We start from the raw sequence: 24,580 nt of genomic DNA, 5'->3' as shown, positions 1-24,580 counted from the left end.
CTATTTAAGTGCTTCAAAAACTGTTGTATTCATGTCAACTATTCCATGTCAATGTTATGGTATACAATAAAAAATCTTCAGACTAAAGATCTAAATTAAATGACAGATGGAGCTATTGTACAAATGGAAAACAAGATGTGACGTTCTCTGTTATTGGAGTTGGCCGCTCCCACATACAACTCCCACACCTGTACTCTGTGTTTCTCACCCTGAAAGCCTTCCGCCCCGGCCGACCAGTTGTCCTGTTTTAATCAAGACAGACAACACAGCGATGGATGGCAGTGTACTGTACATCCAGTGCCCAGGTGGGCTACACTCTCTGCAGCTTTGCCACCTGGTGAGGAGGCAGGGGCAGCACATATCTGTCATCACTTTATGCAATTCATTTGTCTGGTGCAGACAACATCGGTGGGGATCTTCTGTCGCCTATACCAGATGGAATGGTGGCTGAACACGCAGGTTCTGGTGGAAATATCCTAACACTTGTGTGTGGCACATCGAGGGAGACGACCCACTGCACAACACTCTCCGGTGGCAGACTCCCTGCACATACCCTGCAAACTTCGCTTGTCTGTCAGGGAGATGAGCCACTGCGCCCTGTGTTGCTCGATTCACAACAACAACAACCCACTGCTGGGGCTGGACACATTTAGTGCTTTCATGCTCCTGCATGTTTTCCCCCACTCACACTCATTTGTGCTGCTGGACAGAGAACACTCGGACAGCCACTTGGTGATCCATATCGCTCTGCACTGGCTGACCCTGGATGTCAGACATCAGGTCAATGCTTTGCAGCCAGCCTTGGCAGCTACCAACACAAAAAGATGTTCTGACACGGGCACAGGGCTCGATGGCACACACACTCAAAGAAATGGAATCTGACCATCTGGCCCCTGAGCAGGCAATACTGCTCATGATTGGGCCATGCCCCCCAGATGTGGAAGTGGCTCCGAGTGAGACAGCCCCATCTACACGCTCCATCTGCTATTTGAAGGGCCGGCCCACTGGTTTGCTGACAATGATTGAGACCCATTAAAGTGTCTCATCGAGTCTGTAATGTACTTTTACATGATCTGTTTGAGCAGAGACATTCCATCTCTACTCTCAAAATGTACCTGGTGGCTATCTCCGCTTATTATATGGCTCTTCACAATGCAAGTAGAACGCTCCATTGACTTGATTGGGATTTCCCAATGTTCTACCAGTCATTATTTTCTGATAGAAGACCTCTGAAAAAAAAAGACCGCTGTCAATGGCAATGGAGTTTGTGCTCCTAATTCAGGTCTTTCACTCCACAATGGAATTTCGTTGAAAGTGAAATATAGTATACTTTTTTGACCCCATGAGGGGAAATTCGGTCTCTGCATTTATCCCAATTTGTGAATTAGTGAACACACACAGTACGCAGTGAATACACAGTGAGGTGAAGCACACACTAACCCAGAGCAGTGAGCTGCCTGCCCAACAGCGGCACTCGGGGAGCAGTGAGGGGTTAGGTGCCTTGCTCAAGGGCACAGCTGTCGACTGGTCGGGGATCGAACCGGCAACCCTCCGTTACAAGCTCAAAGCCCTAACCTGACCACGGCTGCCCCCAGACAGCTAGTAAGCCATTGCCATCTCAAACAAGTCAAGTTCTATCTCTGTGGCGAATTATTTTATTAGCGGAAGCCACGAAACGGTAGCTAATTCATTGCTAAAGACACATGGTGGTAAGTTTCTTTTCTCGTTTTGGCAATTAGCCGTATAATAAGCGGGATAAAGTATAGAATGCAGGACATTATCAGAAAAATAAGTACCTTCAGGGTGGAACAAGATCCCTCCGCTTCGTGTCGGGGTCCGGTTCGCCGTGTCTGTAGGCTACTTATTTTCCCGATAATGACCAGTGTTCTATACATTATCCACGCAGGATGGGCAGGTGAGGCACCAGGTGCACATCCCCTGGCGTCCGGTTCCCTAAAAGTTCTCGCAAATGCCTCCATTGAGCCATTACTGAGCTCAAGACGCTGCCCCTCAAAACTGCACTTCTGGCCTTGACATTGGTCAAGCATGAGAGCGACTTGGCAGCCCAATCCGCCAACCCAATTTGTATGCAGTTTGCCATAAGTTTTGCCCTTATCTGACATCCTTCCCCCCTCTACCAACCCAAGGTGCACTCCCTCGCCCCTCGGAGTAGAATCATTGGTCCAATAGGTGGAACTTTGGCTGCACAAACTCTGGCCTGTGAGAGCACTGTGAGCCTACCCTGAATAAGCCCCCTGCGTAACACTGAACAGCTGTTCAGGGTCCACGCCGTCTGAGTGCGAGCTGGGCTTGGGGCAACACTTCCACGTGCTTCTATAGCATGTAGCCACCATGATGGGTGCTCAGTGGTATCAGCCCCGCATCAGTGAGTGCCCCTCTTACCCCTGGAAGCCCCCGCTGTTCATCTCAAACCACAGCTCTGGCCTGGCTAAGACTCCATCCCTAATCTACTCCATTTATGCCAGCTGGACACGCAACACACTCCAGGGCCAGACCCCCTGCATGTGCCGTGTACACTTTGGCTCTCTGTAATGCACACGTGTGGGCTCCTTCCTGTGTCACTAAGTTGACACTGCTCATCCAGCATCACGGCTCTGCTACGACCAGACACCTGTGCACTTGGAAGCGGTCTCACGTGTGAGTGATAGACCCCTCTGGTAGCGCATCTCTGGCTGTGTACGGTTGAGCACCTTAATAGCCTGCTGATAGCCTTCCATGAGCTGACAGCACAACTCTGTCACGACCAAACACCAACGCTTGTGAGTACTCTGCATTCTACTCTGTTTTACATTCTCGGCCTGCACTCAAAACTACCACTGCGCACTGCACACGGTCTTTGTGTGATTGGTATAGACGCCTCCAGCAACGTGCTTCCGGCAGCAAACCGTTGAACACATTCCCTACCAGTAATGTAGATAGGTAGATAGATCGAATGATAGATAGATACTTTATTGATCCCCAAGGGGAAATTCAAGAAGGTATCGCTCCTACCACTGCAGTCAGACACTAGCGCTATCAGTGTACACTTGCGCTATGTTGTTAGCTTATTTTCTTCACCTTGTTGTGTGTACAATGCCTTCAATACACCTGAAATGGTGAGTGCTTGACATTGTCGCCAATGAGGCGCTGTGGTGTACATGGTGTATTGATTAACGAGTGAACTGGACTGAAAGAATGTAGGGTTAATAACCTCAATTCTCTGAAGGAGACAACAAGATGTTAGCCCTTTCCTGCCTCATTGGACCTGCTCTTGGACTTTTGTCTTCTTCTAAAGGCACTGGCCTACAAAAAACACAAAGAACAAAGATGACTTCCCATTGGTATATTATAATGGCAGAAAATTCTCCAATGGTAGACTTAAAACAAAGAGAGATTATTTCAAGAAACAGAGAGAAATAAGGCTTGCTAGTTCTCCACCATGAACAGAGGGTGAGTGGATTTTTGTTGGATCAGGAGATGGAACACACAGGAAATCATGTTATTTTCAAGGGCAGCCCAAGGCAATCACACAATTACAAAGATACGTTCTCACTGCCGGACAGACACCCCTGCCTTGATGCTCAGATTCAGCAAGTAATCACAAATCCAACAAAGTCCATAACACACAAGGGGATGTGACACACACACACACACACACACACACACACACACACACACACACACACACACACACACACACACACACACACACACACACACACACACACAGCATATGCTAAGTCTACTGGGACACTGCTGTCTGGTCCTGATCTGATTGTGCACCAGAGAAAAATGGGGAATGATATCAAACTAACCTCTACATATGACATTTATCATTGACATTTTAATCTCCCTTGAGTGATCCTACCACAGTGAAGGCGCTCTATAGTGGGTTTTATATCACTTCTTTGTGGTATTACTTCATTTAAAAGCAAGCACAGCAGGGAAGACATGTGCTGCCTGCCTGTGTGAGCTGTAGCGTGCACAAGGTGTCTGAGCTTTTAGAGCTCAAAAATAGATGAAAGACTGGATTTCGTCACCTTGGACCTCTAAGTAACCACGGAAACAAGGCAGAATGAATCCATGTGAAGGGCACTCTCCATCCTAAGTGCACTGGCCATCAGAATTTCCAGACCAGACACTTGACACTATCAATTTAGCACACTTCAAGGTCTGCATTGTATGCGCCCACATAGGGCCTCGTGTGTCCTATGGAGCTCTAGGGCACAGATCTCTAATGATTGAATGATGTTCCAATTGATACGGCTGATTTAAGGCTGTTATGTAGCATTGCATTTAATTCATGTTTAAGAATGCTGTGGAGTAAGCTGAGTCTGTTTTTTCCTGCCACACTGACACAGAAATCTTCAACTCAGCTACTGGTAGAGTAACCTGTAGAGTGATATGTGCTCATTTCACTAAGATGACTGTATGTTTTACAGGCATTCGCTTACATCAATGAAATTATGCACTCATTTTAAGGACTTAATTTGTATGTTTTATTCACAGAGACAAACTAGGCCAGCACAACAAACAAACTTGGACTACTGCGCACATAGAAAGTTCCCAGAAGTGAGGAAGTGAGTCATTTTCCAGACATAAACTAAGTTAGATAGACAACAAGTTAAAACCTAACATTAACACATTTGAACTCCAAGATAAATGGCTCAATATTGTGAGCTGCTGAATGAGGACACTGCCAGGATGAGTCAGGATCCTGTTTATGAGCGGTGTTAGTTGTGTTGCACCGCATGCCTTAACCCACTCATTAACATGAACCCTCTTCTTAGTGATCTGTAAAGTGAAACCCTACCAACAAGCATGATTAAGTACCGAGTCTATTAACGAGTGCATGACTGAACAGAATGGGTGAACAAATTAGTATAACAAGGGCATGAAATTGCAAAAAGAGTGCTCAATTTATTGCAACGAGCACATATACAAGTCAAAGCATGAGTAATACCAAACGGTGGATAGCTGTTGGGCCCAACTATTCTGGAGAGGAGACACAGGATGAGCAGCATTGTGTTGAGTAGTGCAGATGGTTAGGAGGACAGATGCAAATGTGATATTTAATATTTAACCTGTGCTATATGATATACAGTGGGCTCCACAATTATTGCCACCTCGTGTTAATATGAGAAAAAAAGGTTATAATAAATGCATCCTTTGGAGAATAGTTTAATCTGACACCAAAATGTTTACAAAAATTCAAGCACATTTCCCTCATCGACAAAATAGTACTTTTAGCAAAATTGCATATTCCACAATTATTGACACCCCTTAAAAATCTTAATCTTACTAATGCATTTTACCATATTTTTTAGACATAATATACAGTACAAACTATATTTTACTTTTGAACAAGCAATAATTAATCATTCCCTGTCATACAGATAGGCCCACAAAGCTCAAACGTAGCCAAATGCCCTTAGTCATTCTTCAGCATGGGAGAGACTAGATCAGAGACTCTCAACTGGTGAGCCGATGTACACCGGTGCTGTGAGACAAAGTCATTTCATTTTGAGGAACCGGGACACGCTTCTTAACTAAAACCGTTGTAAGTAGCCTCATTAATAGGATACTATTGACAGTTTGATGACATGAAACTGAAATCTGTCTTGTGATTCGAGAATCAAGCGCACCACAATAGTTTACAGCAACAGAGTGAATCTTTCTGAATATGTGAATAACATCACGTCCACCTTTTTTATGCTTTGCCTCTGGTGTTATAAAGGAGCCTAATAAGCAGCTCAGTTTAAACATACTTTTATTGTGTACTTGTACTGTATATTTGGAATGGTACAAACGAATGCGTGTATCATAATAATATTTTTAGGTGATTGACATATTGTTGTGTAACTTTCTATGTTTGGTTTTCCATGTGTAGATTTCACCAGGTGTGTTCAACCTGGACTTACATTACCAATTGGACAGTCAAGAATAATATGTCACCTTATCTCTCTTCCTTTTGACCTGATTGCAAAAGTAGGTCATGGTTATGGAACTGCACTCATATCAAGATATGTAACCTTAAAATTCATTCTTGAAGCAATACTGTATTGTGCCTTTCTGTGTTCAGGATATTACTCCTCATGTTTCCAATATTCAGCTCTGTACAGATCATGATACACACTGTGATAACTCTGATAGGACTGGCTCACACTCTTTCCCTATGAACATTGTGTGCTCCTAATGATTTCAATCTATGCGAGAGCAGTTTTTTTTTTTCAAATGGCACCTTGAAGTTTGATATAGCTATTTGAGGAGTGCTAATGATATTCCACAGATGTGAGATGGGGGTGTCAAGCAAACACTGTCAGTGTGTCAAGTACAAGAAAAGAGCTGGAAACTAAGGGAAGAGAGGTATGAAAACGACGGACAGAGTTGTTGAAGAACATTTAAAAAAAAAAAAATAGTGTGTACTGTCAGACGATTGGCTGTCCTATAAATACAGTTCTAACACATTCTTGCATGCACCAGATCAAGCGTTAATAAGTGTAATCAGCAATAGGGTCACATTCTATTTTTACACACATGCCATACAAGTCATTTGCACCTGAACAGCGGTGAGGAGAGCAGGGAAAAAAAGCCCTGTGCACCTACTGTACGTCATCCATCCGTGCAGCACACATAGCACTTCCACTTCAGAGGAGAAAGTATGTGTTATAGGTTAAAGGCAGATAAATTCACTAGAAGTAAATGCTTCTGACTTGTGCCTCCAGAAAAGAGCTTTCTAATGATGTAAAGGAGAAGGTCAATGACTAACAGCACCGGAAAGGCCACAAGTCACAATTAATTCACGAGGAGAAGCTGGCCTTGAGAGATACAATCTGAAATGGAAATGAACCCAGTTTGTTCAAGATGAGGATTTCGACCAGAAATAATAATAATAATAATAATAATAATAATAATAACTAGAAAACGTAATTTCGAGGAAATTACCAGTGCATGCAAAAGCAAGACATAAGATAAAATGTGAAACAAACTTAAATTTACAAACCGAACCAATACGTGATTGGACTTTTACTCTCTGAAGCTTGACTTTTCCACCTCTGAGTGTGAGTGCGTGTGAGTGTGCGTGCGTGCGTGTGTGTGTGTGTGTGTGTGTGTGTGTGTGTGTGTGTGTGTGTGTGTGTGTGTGAGTGGATGTAAGTGGATGTAAGGAGCATGGCTTTGTATGATGCAGTGAAATGGGGGAGTTAGGTTAGAATGTTGTGGAGTGCATGGAGAAGTGTGGTATATGAAGTGCTGCAGTCAGGTGTGTGTGTATGAGTGAATGGGTAGACAGAGAGAGCTGATAATGCAGGTTCAATTTAACTAGCTGTCAATTAAACTTGATAGGGCCTTGAGCACCTGGCTCTTGACACAGGTGCAAATCAGCTTAATCAGCAGTGCAGTGCGATAGACCTCTGAAGTTCGCCTACAAAAAAGCTTGCCATATATGGGCAGTTGGCTTCAATTAACTCCCGGATCTCCTTATATGGGCAAGGATAGCAGCTTCAGAGGTCTATGAAAAGTCAATGGGGAAACATATTTTGCTAATATCTCAAAAAGTATCAAGTTTACAGAACTGAAATATACATAGACTTAGTCTTATTTTCAAGACCTACGTAACAAAGTTTGAACCAAGTTTCTACGTTAAACGGTTGAAGCTAATTAGGACCTGGTTAGGAGAATAAGAAGAAGAAGAAGAAGAAGAAGATGCCCAGGAAGAACAGAACAGTGCATTTGCATGCACTGTAATAATAAATAATCTCAGCATAGAAAATCTGTTCCTAGATTGTTTGAGCCATAGTAAGGACTAAATAAACTGTGTGTGTCTGTGCTGAAAATGTGACATGGCTAGATGAATTGTAGCCATGTCACTGTCTCTAAAGAATGGACATTCTGACTATGCCGTCATCACAGCAACAAGTTCTGTTGGCTTAGAATTTAGAACTAGAGCTTAGAACCGCTAACATGAGCTAATAGGCCAACAAATAAAAACTGTTTGCAACAATAACTAAACAGGGACAGATACTGCACCCATCCCCACCCACAGGAACATTTTGTAAACACTGTAGGGGGAGAGTGGGGTAAAGTGAGACATTTTTTACATTTGCTCCCCTCCAAGCGAGCTTAAATGATATATCGGTGAAATTGACACATTTCCCATTAATTCAGGATGTTTCCTTGCAATGGTAATGATCAGAATGTATTTAGGATGAAAGGCAGTGACAATATAATGTTTTTTAAAAAAGTGGTCTTGTGTCTCACTTTACCCCAGCTTCGGGGTAAAATGAGACATACCAGAAAAGTCAATGGTGTAAAGTGAACCAGCTTGGGGTAAACTGATTCACATAGTTTTTCCACTCTGAAACAACAACAGATGTTGTAACAGTTAGAATCCTGACTAGTAATAGAATCATGGGGATTGGTCAATTAAGCATTTTATTTCCTAAGCACTTGAAAGTGATTCTAAACAAAATCAAATACAACATAATGTAATTCAAAATGTTTAATTAACATTCAATTGAGAGATAGAAATCACCTTGCTGTAATTCAACTTATACACTACAAAATATCCTGTAGGCTGTATAAAAGTCTTAATATAAAAATATTATTGAACACAGCCCACACTCACACACATATAATAATAATAATAATAATAATAATAATAATAATAATAATGATAATAAACAATTTCAGCCAACAGAACACAGTCTGTGGGTCAGAACACAGGACCCTTAGAGCCAGAACAGCCTGGGACTCAACAGGACTAGATCCTAAATTAGAGCATCAGTCATTCTCTACTCTTGCAGGCGAAGATGAACAATTGCTCTCTACGGGTGGTTCCACCACGCCTCTTAGGTTCAGGCATCTTCTTCACCACATCTGCTTTGGAAACATATGCCACATCTTTTTTTAATTTAATCCAATTCACAGAGCATTGTACATGTACCAACACTTTACTGTGCACAGCATTTTAATGTGTAGCCTACTAGAGCCATACTCTTAACCTAATATGTACCAGAATTTTTAATATGTAGCCTACTAGCACTTTAAAGGAACACTTCACCGTACGTTATTCGCTTAATTAAGACAAGTTGATACATACCTCTCACGCTTCAATGCGTGCACTCACTGGCTCTGGCGCGCGGCACAACTTTGATAGCACTTAGCTAGCCCAATGCATTCATTAGGATCCAAACAGAGTTAGAAGTGACCAAACACCTCCATATGAAACGTGACAGGTATGTATCAACTCGTCTTAATTAGGGAAATAGCACAGTTTAATATGAAAAAAACGGTGAAGTGTTCCTTTAATTTGCCCTCTAGTGTCCATGTGTAGCTTACCTGCTGTGGCTTTTGTGCTGTAAAGACACCTGACTCATCCACATTATAAATCATGTGTGGAGGGTATGCATGCCTGTTAAAGATGAGAGGCATAGTAAGAACCATATCAGAATCAAAGATCTCACAGGTAAAGCCTCCGTAAAGCATTTGCAACTAAATGATTAATTCTGTCATCTGTCCATCACTACAGCCAGATTGTCAAAGAACTCCCTGACTGTGGTTTTATTGAAGGCTGTAGCCCTTCCCAGGGATGTTGCCTCTGGAGTTCGGACAGAGAGATGTCGACGTGCTAGGAAGCTGCGAAACCAATCTTCACTTAGAGTAGATAATTCATTATTATTATAAGATTAAGATAGCTTTAGTAGTTAGGCCTTAATTAACCTATATAATCATGTGATCTCTTGCACCCTAGCTACCTGCACATTGTGTCTTTGACCAATTGGCAGGGACAGGGATATTGTTTCTCTCTGCATATTCAAATGCAAGTTGACGGCACTCAAGTGGAGTCAATATTTCTGTCCCTTGCAGCTGTTCTGATAGACTTCTTTCCTTCCTTGACCTCAGCAGCTGCACTCTCCATCTCCTCGAGGGGTGTTTTGCCCCAGGTTGTCTTCCTGGTGTATTGCCTTGGCATGATGGCTTTTCTACAATGTTCATCACATTTAAAATAAAATGTAACATTACATATGAATTCATATGTAATAAATTATAATAATAATGATGTATTATTGATAATTAATACATTATATAAATATTATAATATATTATAATATATAAATAATAAAAATAATAATGATTAATCACATTAAAATATGTTTAAAACTAAACTTAACTTGTGCCTCATGGTGGGGTAAAGTGAGTCACTGTATCACTTTACCCCACACCATTTGTCTCATTTTACCCCACCTCCACCATTTTAGAAAAAATGACCTCTCTAAGCAATTGAGGCTAACCTTCAGCTAGCATCATCACATGATTGTATATGTTGTTAGTTCATCAACAGGTATGATATACGTTTTTCTACCTGAATCAATTCGTTTTGGCACAGCAGCTGATTAAGTTGACAGCAAGAAAATTTACTTTTACATGCACAAAAAACATTTTTTGGGAAAAAACATGCTTACCTCAGCAAAACGAGCTTCTCTCCTTCATGGCCAAGGGGAAATGGGAAGGGCTTGAAAACAAAATGGTCACATGGGCACCAATGTGTTCTGTTGCCTAGATACAGGGTGTGTCTCACATTACCCAGTGTCTCACATTACCCCACTCTCCCTACAGTAAATTCGCTATTTCTGCACACTTTCTATAAGAGAAGAATAGGGTCTACTACACTAACCTCACCTGTGTCCAGACATCTGCATGAGAACATGAACTCACAAAGGAAATTGACATGGACATGTCCATGGGTCACTTTGCTATGTTTTTATAAACAAACATTACATTTCATGTGAACATAATAGTGTTAAAAAAAACGAAGATTTGGGGCTATCTGGTCAGCTTCCAGCTCAGTGCATTAACCAACAGCGCATGGAGACAGTCTAGCTCTGCAACTGCAATGATCACACACACTGAGGGCCGGCCCGTGGCATAGGCAGTAAAGGCAAATGCTAAGGGCGCCGCACATCCAGGGGGTGCCAGAAATGAAGGAAAAAAAGAGTAACTTCCACTATTCTTAAAACTGATAATATGTCTTAATAAGCAAAGAATAAGTCCACATTAATTTAACTGCATAGCAAAGCCTACTAAGTAGTAGTAGTAATAAGGTGCCCCCGCCCCTTCCTGAGAAATGATCAGCGACGGGCGAAAAATGCAAAATGCAAAACGTTCTTCCCTGTCAGATTGCTCACAAAGTTCAAGTCACACTAGCCACGTTTACTTGGACACTTAGGGTTGGAAAAGTCATCATACCCCTGATTTAATACTTTGTAGAGCTTCCTTTTGCTTTCATTACAGCCATCAATCTGTCTGGATATGTCTGGATATTAGCTTTACACACCTAGATTGGGGAATATTTGCTCAATCTTCCTTGCAGAATTGTTCAAATTCAGTCAAATTCTGTGGGGAATAGCGATGGACTGCTCTCTTCAAGTCGATCCACAGATTTTCTAGGATTCAAGTCAGGGCTCTGACTTGGCCACTCAAGGACATTCACCTTCCTAAGTGTACTGTACTTGGTTTTCGCCAAACATTGGAGTTCAGTGCAAAAACACATCTGGAATATGAAATATTGAATCCTGCCAATCACTCTATGACAAACACAGCCAAGTGTCCCCCAAACAATCTAGAAGTGCTCATGGTGGTTCCATGAATTGAAATTTGACACACATCAACTGAGTCATCTGTCACGTCATAATTGAAATCAGATTGCTGGATTCCAACATCCAATGAAATTGCAGGATTCCAACAGCCAATGAAATTGCAGGAATCTGGTAGCCAATCAGATTGCAGGATTCTGGGAGCCAATCAGATTGGAGGATTCCAACAGCCAATCAGGTTGCTGGTTTCCAACATCTAATCAGAGTAAGATTTTCATCAATACATGATACAAGCAGCCTTCCACGAGGGGTGCCACAATAGCCTATCTCACGATACTATATTTATCGTCAAGGTAAACATCTGTCTCGTAGTGCAGGGCTGTGACAAGATCTTGTCTTGTGGAGTAGTCAGCTGTAGTCTGAGTGGTAAATTTGACAAAGTTAACATAGAATATGCCCCACCCCCTTTTCTTTTTTTTTTTGGAGCAGCATTTTGGGTATTTTGGGCTGGAAACAATAATACCACTCAATCACACCGTTTCCTCTTAAGCACTGTAGTACTGAACGCCTATGCTTCCATGTGGTGCCAGAAAGTATTTCTTAAGTGATTAGCAAGCTACCACCAGAAACTAACAATGATGAATTAGTACCGGTAAGACCTGTGCTTGCTCCCACGCGTTATAGCCTAGATTTGTTTCACATCTGCTTTCATTTTGCTATCTCATTTTTGTTTAGGCTTGTCTCTGTTCCTGGCATTTGTCCAGCATTTAGATGACAAAGTTGGAGGGGACAAACACCACCATTTGAGGGTGACATGTCCCTCCTGTCCACCTCCAGTATCGCCCCTGTTGTAAACTTATTCTCGCCTCATAGTTGTCTAACACTTTTCAATTGGATATACTGAATACTTTGCTGGAATTAGCTGATGCAATGTTTGCATCTGCAAAACAAAATAAGACAATCAAAGATATCATATATCCAAATGAGACCACCATCGTCATGACTCATGATGCTTCTCTGAAAACAGGTTAGCTACTCATTATGAAATGAAATGGCCTTTCTGCTTGTGCACTAAAACTAGGGGTGTTTCACAAATGAATAACCTCTCAAAAGAGAATCATGAGAAGTGGTAGGCCTACATGTTATGGGTGTCTGTCCAATTGTGCATTTGTTTCATCCCTTTGTATGCGGTCTGCTAACTTGTGTGAACAACATAAGCTCTGACTGAGTATAGCTGTGGTTTAAGTGGTTAAGTGGAATCAAATGTAAGATGAAAGGTTTAGTTGACTCTTAAAATGCTCTTTCTCTATTAATCTCAAATATATCAAATTAATCTAGATTTTCCCAGATCTACGGACACTGCCCCTTTGATTTATTGCAAACCCCAAAGTGCCATCTACTGTCTGAAATGAAAATCAGATTTGTAGACCAGAACAATCTGGAACACAATTATGCAACAGTTAGAATTATTCAGACTGAGAATTAAGAGGACAGCTCAATGTTTATAGTTGATCCACTAAACCTAACACAAAAAAAAAATCACTCCATTCACAGTACCAGGGGATTTAGCACAAATGTACCAATCCCACTCACAGTTAGCCAGATTTTGATATTCTTTCAAATAAATTATGAAAGAATAATAAAGCTATTTAATTAGAATAAGCAACTCTTTGTTGAGTGAACTTTAGACGTATTTGATCTTAAGATGCTGGCAAACATGTGTAGGAGCAATATGCACCTGTTCCAACAAGAAACCTAGAAGTGATGCAAGTGTTTTTTTGTGTTTTGCACCCCTCAGAAACTTAAAGAAACAAGGGAAGATTAAAAAGAACTATAACAAGTGCACATGTATATAACTGTGAGTGGACGTGCACGAGAGCTTTGATGTGTCACTGAGACGTCTTCCACAGGACAAGGGCATCGGCCACTAGTCAGAGCAACAGGATAGAAAGGTGAGCTCAGTCTAAGTCTGATCGGTTTCTCTGGGAGCATTGGAGATAGGACACTGTAATTCCCACGTTCTGCCAGATATAAAAGAGGGGGGAGAATTGGAGGGCATGGAGGGATTGAAGTCCTGTGTCTGATGATTAAGTCCATTTGAGCCACAAGCTGGCCTAATGTTCTTTGATTGTCTGGCACTGCAAGGCAGACACTAGAGTACGAGAAACAAGAGGGGCCGACACCATTGTGTATGTGCACAGAGCCATGGGAAGTGAATTGAATAGTGTTTAATCCATAATAGCAGTTAATCATAGCACAGCGGTAAGAGGACTAAACCAATTATCTCCTGTTACTGCCTTTGCAGTAAGCTGAGAGAGTTGGGGGAAGATATGAAAACAAGTGGAGGTAAGGACCACAACACATCAGATTCTGGAGTTCTAGTATTGTGTCCAAAGTATAAGGTTGTGGAGCAACATGGACAGCACATGCTGGGATAGGTACAGTATGAAGGTGAGAGGGGGATGGCGAGTGCTGAGCTATAATCCCTTGTCAAATGTAATTAATGAACACAAGTCTCACAGCGGGCTTCTAAAAGGTGGGATTGGCGTAGCAAAGTCAGGCAATGCCAATGGAATACCAATCCAGGCATCAAGGTGAACAGGGTCCCAACAATGAGTGTGGATGGCACAGTCCCACCAGAGCGAGAAGCGTGCGGTGTGATCCATCCAGAGGACACATCAGTCAAGAGCACACGTGCCCCAGGCTGCAGCGCCGGCTGCTGCAGGAGGAGCAGGAGGCTCTGGGCAGCTCAGGCTGCAGGAGCTTGGCACACAATAGCCTCTTTAGCACTCAGCCTGCGGCGTCCACACTCTCCATTTAACCTCTCCCACTGGCCACTGAGCTATCCTGTCCTGGGAACGCCTTCTAAGCCCCCCCTGTCTGTGCTTGGCGAAAAGCTTTTAATTCTCTTTAAACACACACACACTTCTCTCCCTCTCCCTTTTGCTCCCTTCCTTATCCTTTAACAGTGAGGTAGAGCTGCTTTATCCAGGCCTGCGGAGTGTGTTTACATGTAGCGCTGCTGTGGATACTTCCCTCCCCGAGACAGAGAGAGACAGAGGGAGAGAGGAAGAGGGAGATGTGTCGTGGGGGACAGGGACGCGGTCTGGAGAGGGAGGCTGCTGGAGCCCCAGAGTTCCTCCACATCAAGGGCTGACCGCTCCTGGGCACCAGAGTGAGATTCCATGCCTTCATAAATGCAAGTGTGAGTATGACTCATGGAGCTGCTGGGAAATCCTGTGCATGTGCCTTGTCTTCTGCATACTGCTGTTTGCTATGGGGTTCAGTCTCTCTGTGTGTATGTGTATTTGTGTGTCAAACAGAAGGAACTTATTCTAGTCGTTTAGAGATCCATGGATTTATATCTATGTATTTCAACTTGATGGTCAGTTGTTTTGCTTTATCTATGCGGATTTGCTCGGATAAAGGCTAATGGTTGAGTTAAGCTTGAGGGTCGAGGTCAAGGACTGCACAGGTGTGGGGAATCACTGCCTCTGTCAGTGAATGGAACACATCAGGGATACCAGTGAATGGAACACGTCTAAGATCACACACTTTTCCGAGTCACTTAGAAAACTCCCATACTCCCCAATGCTTGAGTGTAGCTAAGTTTTTAGCTTGAGTTTTCAAACAGAATGGTGTTGTATTGCTATGGTAACCGAGCGCGCTCCCCCTCCTAATTGCTTTGAAGATGTTTGGTCCAGTCACCCCATTAGACTAATGAGACTGTCTAGTGCTGGGAAAATGAAAGAGAAGAGGCCTCACAGAGCTTTTCAATATGTCCTTCATAACCACAAAGTAAACAAGCCTCAGTCTGACCTGACACCGTGTTGTTTCCCTCAGTGGTAAAGCCCTCGGTAATTCCCATAAATGAGGTACAGAATTGAATGATCTTACACCATACGCAAACAATACACAATACACAATGCACAGATGAAAAGGAAGGTGTAAGCATCAGCAATGTGCACTGAGGGGTTGTTGGATATCAAATTACATTGCCCCGTAATCCGATAATCATACTGTGTGACACAGACCTACTTCCTGAAGCATATTTCATGGCCATTAAGTCACTAATCCATATGGTCATTAACCATTATATGAATTGCATATTGTATAACAAATTTATGTCATTGAACTGACCTGAGAACAAGTAAACAAAATGATTAGGCATGTATATCAAGTTAAAGTTATGAGCTTACATGTTTTACATTGAATACCAAACTAAGTCCTTTCATTCATTCATTCATTCATTAACTGTCAGTCTATTCATTTTGAAGAATGGAATCTTTGTATTTAATGTTGCTATGTAGACTGTATCTGTGCATTTTTGTCAACTAGTTTATATCTGTCTGTTCATATGCAAGATACATTCATGCTTCTAAATAGCCATCTGTGGTATTACTACAATCCAGATTTATGCTATGTGGCATGTGCTGAACAGATTACACACACAAAAAAACAAACAAAGAGATGATGCAGGGTTGCCATGCTGTTTTTACAAGTACAAGTGTACAGCACAAGTAGAGCCGTATTCATCTCTGATAAGTAGGCTACAAGTCACACCACGGGTGTTCTGCAAAACATCATTCTTCCATAAGGGTAAAACAATTACATACAAAGAACTGACTCATTTGAGGAGCAGATCAAAGCAAATTGGCAATTCATGTTTTTACATAAGGAGTTATGAACTTCAGGCCAGAGTTTAGGACCTTTGTGAACCTCTTGACCCTTTGTGAAGTGGAGGGTCATCTGTGTCCTTTAGATCACCCACGGCTCACACCATCATGAACTCTGAACTTCACTTTGAAGCCCCTCAGACCTTCTTATTCTCACCACCGCACCGTAGTCCTAACGAGGAGCTTTTAATAAACACCAAACCACTTAAGAAGATCATTATCTCACACCCACCGTCTCTGTGCGACAGGCTCTGAGAGAAGAGAGACACCCAGTGGACCATTACGGTTATTTCAGGTGCACATACACACACAGATCTGGAAATATCAACTCCTGTGTGTAGCTACAGGGATTTAAGATCCCCAGACGAGGTCATTTGAGAGCGACACGGAGATTGTAGCTTTTGCGTATGTGCAGTGCGTTCAATGCAAACGTGAAGTGGAAGAAGGGCAACATGGGGTTCTAAATTGGATTTGCAGGGCCAAAACGTGCCTCCAGTAGTGAAGGTGTTAGCGGACACATGTCATCAGGAATACTCAGCCAAAACAACCTCAGCAGGAGGTTAAACAAGCTCCTTGTTTTTAACTGTATAAGGAGAGAAAACAAACTTCAATGTACATCTATATATTGGAATACTGTTACTGTTACTGTCGTTCTCTAATTTTATGCTAACTGTACATTTCCGAACTGTACATTTTCAGTTGGATAAAAGTGTGAATTGAATTATTGTTAATAATGATGATGACGATAATAATAATAATAATAATAATAATAAACTTTACTATGATTTACAATGTCAAAATAATATTGTTTCAGGTGCATTGCATTAATGTACATTGTTCTATTTAATTCAGTCTTCATTAAGTTTTTACAGAATCAAACTGCTTATTAAGGGCAAACTAGTAGTCAGTATTACCAACCCCACTCTGTCTCAAGTCAAATAGCTTACATCCAGCATAGTACTCCAACTGAGTTATTTACTCAAGAAAGACTTTGTTGTCTTTGAGCTTAATGTATTGCTAGAGCAACTGCTACTAAGATTCATGGGTTAAACACTTTAATCCAAAATGAGTTCTCAATGAGAAAACATACAGTACAAGGCTTGGCTATTCGGGTCAGTAAAATACCTCCACAGCAGACACTGTGCACAATCCTACTCATTCAAAAGCAGCAGTCATTAAAAGGAAAAGTAATGTTCTGACCAAAAACATGTGACTGTGCCAAACAACAGAACAACAGAATGCAGTCTGAGGTATTTGCATGTGGCAACAGTAATGCTTTTCCAGAAATACAAAATTCAAGAGATTTCATTTTCTTGTTAAGCTACCCTAAACACATCTGCCCTTTATCTTGAAACTAGCCTACATAATGCTATTGCTTCTCCCCATACAGACAGTGGAACCAGAGCCCAGCTGTTGTGGAAGACTTTAAAACATGCTGACTCCCTGGAAGCTTCTCCTTTGCCAAATGGCTATGAATATATTCTTCCACCATGTAAAAGGTAGACATCACTCATGTTTCAAATCTTCGAAAACCTTTCCACAGGAAGAATGCTAATGATCAGATAATGTGTGTTGCAATCATGATAATTCTACTGTTTTATTGCTAGCCAGCCTATGCCTTGGTGGGCAGGATATTTTTGCCTCTGTTCGAGAGAACAGTCCGACAGGGGAGTTTGTTGCAAACATCAACATGGAAGGAAACCCTGGAAGCACTCCTGTTCGACTGTGCCTCACAGGAGAGAATGCTGACTGGTTTTTCCTCGAGGGCCAAAGTATCAGACTGAACTCCTCCTTCACTAGGGGTCTAGATCGGGAGGTAAGAGGCATACAGCATCAGCAGACTAACTGTCTTGTTTTTCCCTTTAGTGCTGTCATTTTGTCCTAATCATTGACTTTTCATATTTTCTTAATAATTGTCAAAAGGCTATGGGGTCGGTGCTAATGGCCTTCCTGACATGTTATGAGGGTGAAATAGTACAGGTATGGCATTCATATGATATATATATTTCATTCTATTACACTATATGCAAGAGCAACCGGAAAGTTTTCAGACCCATTACATTTTCAGATTTCCTGATGGTTGTACCAAACTTTTCCATTTGAGAATGATGGAGGCTACCACGCTCTTGGGCACTTTCTATGCTGCAGAAATTGTTCCTGAATCTTTCCCCAGATCTGTGTCTTGACAGTCTCAGGTTTATGGATAATTCTCTCCTCATGGCTTTGGGATTTTCACTCTTATATACACCATCAACGGTGAGACTTTATATAGACAGATGTGTGCTTCTCCTAATAATGTTCAGAGAATTTATTTAGGCCAAGGTCAAGTTGTAGAAGCATCTCTAGGACCATTGGTATGAGTAGGATGCACCAGAGCTCAACGGCAAGTTTGCTGCTTTTTTAAATGCAGTTTTTGTATAAATCTCAGTCCCTCAGTGCGGTCTCTACTTTTTCACTACCAGCAAGGTAACTCAAAAAGCTCTAGATGGATTTCGATGAAATTTTCAGGAAAGTTCTGAAATGACCCCAGGAAGAAACGATCCAGGAGGTGCTTGGCGGAGGTCTGCGCTCTCAGAGTGCTTTTCCAAACAAGAAAAACATTAAATGTATCCATTTTAAGATGAGTTTGAAACTTAACAAAATGTAGAAAACTTGAAAGGGTCTGAAAACTTTCTGATTGCACTGTAGAGTATCCTTTGATAAGGTTATGATTTTCTTTCCATCATCCCTAACAGAGTGAATATAGAATCATGGTTGAGATCTTGAATGAAAATGACAATAAGCCACGGTTCTTGGAGAGAACAATACAACCCCTGAACATAAGTGAGGTAGGTATCAGTTACTATTTTACTGTTTCATTTCTTAAAACGTGTTGATCCTTTCTGGATATACAGTAGAGATATGTTAAAAAAAAAAAAAAAAACTAAAGTTGTGTTGTGTTCAACACATTCATATTAAGACCGTAGAGTTGAACAATAACAATAACTCGATGAACAACAGGAAATGTAGTTGAATTATCAATTGAACATAGCAATTAAAAACATCTTTATATTTCTCAAAGCTTGCTGCAGTAAACTCAGAAGCTTTTGCAGTGAAGGCCAAAGATGCTGATGGTGACACAATTTTATACATTCTTGATCACACATCGGTGAGTGATGACTTAGTGTAATGCATTAAAAGCAACACAACAACCCATGAGAAATGACTAAATACATACTCTCTTTGTTTGATCAGCCTGATGCTGATTACTTCAGAATAGACTTGCCTAACAGTGGCAGAGTCATCCTGGACAAGCCTCTGGACTTTGAGACAAAGACCCAACTGGAGGTGGTCATATATGCAGTGGTGAGTACCACAGCCATTCACAGTGGCACAGTCAATCATGTGCAGTACAACAGTTACAACATCTGTGGGGTGTACTACGAATCTCGATTAGTGGGTTAGCGAGGTATGTTGCGCTCAAAGCCGGGGTATGCGGTCATACGAAAGTGGATTTGTTTTAGCGTCGCTGTATCACCATGGTATCTTATGCTCGCAACCAAACCTGGTCAGGAGCAGGTTATGTGCTTAGTTATAGCTCAAATCGTGAAAAATCACCGCCCTCTGACTAATCCTACTGACTAGTGACCAATCAATTATCTTGAAAAACGAAGTCATCTCATGTGTGAGAATCTGTCATAGCATCTACTGGAGCAGCTCCGCCTCTTCAAACATTTTGAAACTCGAAGGCGCTTTAACTATGCGCATGCAGATATATCACTTTTATGGACATGCATAGCATACAATATCTGATGACCATCGATTTTTTGATGTTATAGGTTAGACACTAAAAAAGACCACCCTAGATTTTGCTACCGCTCATAAATGCGGAAGTAATCGTTTTTAAACCGAGGCGGTCTTGTGCATCTCCACGTTTCCCGATTGGTCAAAGTCACCCCAACCACGAGAACGCGCACAGATCTGAGCTGAAAGCCTAGTTTGATAAATTCATCCGTGATTGAGTTTCGTAGTACCACTCAACTCTGATTGCGACTTTCGTATTTAGCGATCCAGGTTATCCAAAGAAAACCTGGTTATGTTCAACTAGATTTGTAGTATACCCCACTGGAGTTGTTTGTTTGTTTGTTTGTTTGTTTGTTTGTATTCTGATTACTGGTACAAAAATGCAGGAGATGAACACACGGGAGAAGTACAACACCACTGCGACATTGCTTGTGAACGTTCTGGACGGGGATGACCAGTACCCAGTGTTCCTGCCATGTACTCCCATCTCCCGGCCCCAGGACGACTTGATCTGCACTAATCCCTTATACACGGTCAACATCACAGAAAAGGAACAGGTACAGTATACACATGAATATCTGATCAAAAACTATTGGCACATTTCTACTAAAACCATCACTAATTGTCATTATACATTTCACACATGAATGGAATTAAGTGGCCAAACTGGAATATGAGAACTCTGGGCCTGCATTCTAATCATAACTCACCTACACACTTTCCATGTTATGTTTCAGGACAGCGTGTTACATTTTTCTCCTGGTCCCATTCATGCTGAAGATGGAGACAAAGACATCAAAGCTCCTATAACCTACAGCCTGCTTTCAGGTCGGTCCATCTTGCTACATCACATCTGATCTGCCTCACACCAGAAATGGCACCACAACATAAAACATGTCTCCCTGCAGGTGACGACCATGGGCGGTTCATAATTGACAATGCGACTGGAGAGATCACACTGACCAGGCGTGTGCAAAACAGACTGCTGACACCCAACTACACAATACGCATTATGGTAAGACTTCTCTCTAAGAGCCTATGCAGAGATGGAGCAGTGGGGAGATGAAGGAGAATGTTCTGATACCATACTCTACCTACCTACAGGCTGCACAGAAGAATGACCCAAAGAAGTACACAGTGGCAACAGCACTTGTGCATATTCAAGCTGACAACCATTTCCAACCCCACTTCAACAAAACCACCTACAAAGGCTTTGTCATTGAAAGCTCCAGTCCCGCAACCCTGGTCTCTACTTATGGCAATGACGTCCTGATGGTCCAAGCAATTGACCGGGATTTCAGAGATGTATTAGCAAAATTCTTTCATTTTTCTTCTGAGGGACTGCCAGATATTGTGTAACAAATCCACACTCAGACACTGTGTTGAAACAAGAAAAACAAATCCAAATGGAGAAACCTAAATCCTCCATTACATAATCAAATTCTTGGTCTGCCTTTTCAATTCTGTTAAAAACTCTTTTCATTTGATAACCCATTCATAATTAACTTCAGAGAATGTTCTAAATCAATCTACATTATATTTAAAAAGTTACCCTTACCTACAAAATATTTGTGACGTCATTAGTTTTGTTTACAATTGCAGGGTGTAAATCCTAGGATGGCGTATTCCATCCAACCAAGGGGCTCGAGTTCTAACTTCTATCACATAACACAGGATGGATTCCTGATTGCAAGGACTGACCTCCTCCAAGCATTTGATAGACACATTCTCAAGGTGAGGTCCATTAACACAGAACTACAGAATATGGACATGTGTGAGATTACTGGTAAATCTAAAACTCCAAGTTACTTCTGAATTGAAACTGTATTGAAACATCATTTTCAACAACACAGGTGGTTGCCATGGACCTGGAGACCGGTGAGACTACTCAGACTTCAGTTGATATAGAAGTTCTCCAGAAGGGTCAATCAGGTAAACATGCATCATCTGTGTATACATACACACACACGCACACACGCACACACGCACACACGCACACACACACGCACACGCACCCGCACACACGCACGCACGCACGCATACACACACACACACACACACACACACAGAGACACACACACACACACACAGACACACGCACGCACGCACACACGCACGCACGCACGCACGCACGCACACACACACAAACACACGCACACAGACACACGCACACGGCACACGCACAAACACACCAACACACCAACACACGCACCCACTATTTATTTTCTAAGAACACAATAGGGAAGCCCCTCTTTAGTTCATCTAAAGTCAAACAAATAACATCACCTGAAAATGGCAAGATAGTTATGGTGATGGCTAAGCCAGGTGGATGAAAGGAATTAAAGACTAAAGTACCTTGATGGCCATTGTGTCCACATTCTATTCTATTAGCCAACTTCATTTCCCATTACACAACAGTTAGGCGCGGCCAAACGACTTATTCATTTCGGCTGGATGAGAGGCACGGCCATATTCCAGGGGATCCCCACTCACTGCTAATCAGCCCACACTTTGCATTGACTTGTCTGATGCAAACATTCCACTCATTCAAATCAAAAGAGTGATCACACTTGACAATTATTGAGAGAGAAAACGGAGTAAAGGGAGTAGGGTGTTCAGATTAACATGCAACATGAGGACAAGCAAGTATACAAATTATTATGTACATAGCCTCTGCCACTCAACTTGTCTGCAGAGTGACCCTTTCCACTGCTTGGTAATGGTAACACCAATAATGGACACCAATAACTTTTTTATTTATTCTATTTTATTTATTTATTTATCTATTTATTTGTTTGTTTGTTTGTTTGTTTTGGGGGGGGGGCAAGATGAACTATAGAAAACACCATTTGTTGTCTTTGACTGTTGACTTTGACTGCTCTCACTCGTGCCATATTGTTTATTGTATGAACAGAGTCCAGACACCTAGAACCTCCTCAGAGCTGGAGGAGCCTTTCCATTCAAAATCTACCAGGGAATTTGCTCCTAAGTGCTATCTGTAGAAAGCTCTTTCCCAAAACAGGCAAATATTTACCTGCATTCTTTTCTAGTTCCCCGGAGTCAGTTTGGAGAGGAGCGGCTGTTTGGTGACATGGACGCAGGGCTGGCCGGTGGCATCGCCGGGGTCAGTCTCTTGTTGGCTGTGGCGGCACTGTGCCTCCTCATACGGATCGCAAGGAGGTGGAGGGACAGGGAGGACCCTGCAGAAAGAGGCTCCGTTGCCCTAGGAAAGCATCCTAATGTGGTAAGGGATGGTCCGCTCATGAAGGCAAGGGTATGTCCAACCAGAAGTATGTTAAAATCAACATGCAAACAGTCTGGGTTGGGTTAAAATTGGTGAGATAGCTATGGTGTGGGAAAGGAACAATGTAACAAATCCCTGCAAGGCAAACACATCAGACATACATACTCTCCACTTTCAATCAATTCAAGGAAGTACTAAAAGCTAAAGCAACCCACATGTTCTCATCCTAATTTTAGTCCAACTCCAAATTGGTTGTTTTTTTCCTAACTTCAAAAAACAACCAGTTTGCCAATGATTCTAACACTACGCTTCTGTCAAAATTAGTTTCCAACTTCAAATAAACCTAATTTACCCTAAATATACCTAAATCACTAATTACACTCAGCAAAATATTTCTCTTCTCCACATTCTTCCTCCTCTCTTTTTTGCCATTATTAATCCTGCTACTCTAGAGCTTACGGTGGTACCAGATGGTGAGTCTGTGCCATATGCGTCTTTTGTGTTTGCTGTGTTGCCGTGATCGTGTCTGTGTTGTGAGTGGCGTAGCGGTGGCAGGGCTTAAAGGAAGGACAATTCCTGAGCATGAACGTCTCCGAAACATTTCAACCCATTACATATACGTATCTATTTTTTAAGCTTCAGCAGCCTGGCCCACGCCTGAATTCAGGCAGAGTGCCTGAGAACTTTAAGCCCTGTGGTGGACGTGTGTTCCGTTAACATTGTGAACTGACCCTGTGGTGGACGTGTGTTCCGTTAACATTGTGAACTGACCCTGTGGTGGACATGTGTTCCGTTAACATTGTGAACTGACCCTATGGTGGACATGTGTTCCGTTAACATTATGAACTGACCAGTGAAGGAAGAGTGGGCATCAGCAAAATCCCTAAAACTGTGCGCTGTTTACACTGGTCAGTACATAATCTCTTCCGTGTGTCTTCCGTGTGTCCCTTTCTGTCGTGTGCTGTGGAGTCGTGTTTCCATCTACGTCATCAAACACATCAAATTTCAACATCCAGTTCCAGACATGGACTGTTTAATTTGAAGTGTTTTCACCCAAGGACTGCATCAGTGGATGTGGCAAGTGCAAAAGCACTGTTACTATGCTAGATGTTCCTAAACGACATTTCTTGATGATCGACAGGTGAATTCTGGACGGCCAGTGCCCCTTATTGAAGAGTTCTCCTACAACAATGAAGCATACCATGACAATGAGGCTGACATTAACAGTCTTTGTGGGAAGGACGGAATTTACACTAAAAGCAATGACATATCTCTACGCCCAA

This window comes from Sardina pilchardus, chromosome 17, assembly GCF_963854185.1.
Source record: "Sardina pilchardus chromosome 17, fSarPil1.1, whole genome shotgun sequence".
Lineage (NCBI taxonomy): Eukaryota > Metazoa > Chordata > Actinopteri > Clupeiformes > Clupeidae > Sardina > Sardina pilchardus.
The sequence above is the reverse complement of the archived record's forward strand: the minus strand, read 5'-3'. Positions refer to the sequence as shown.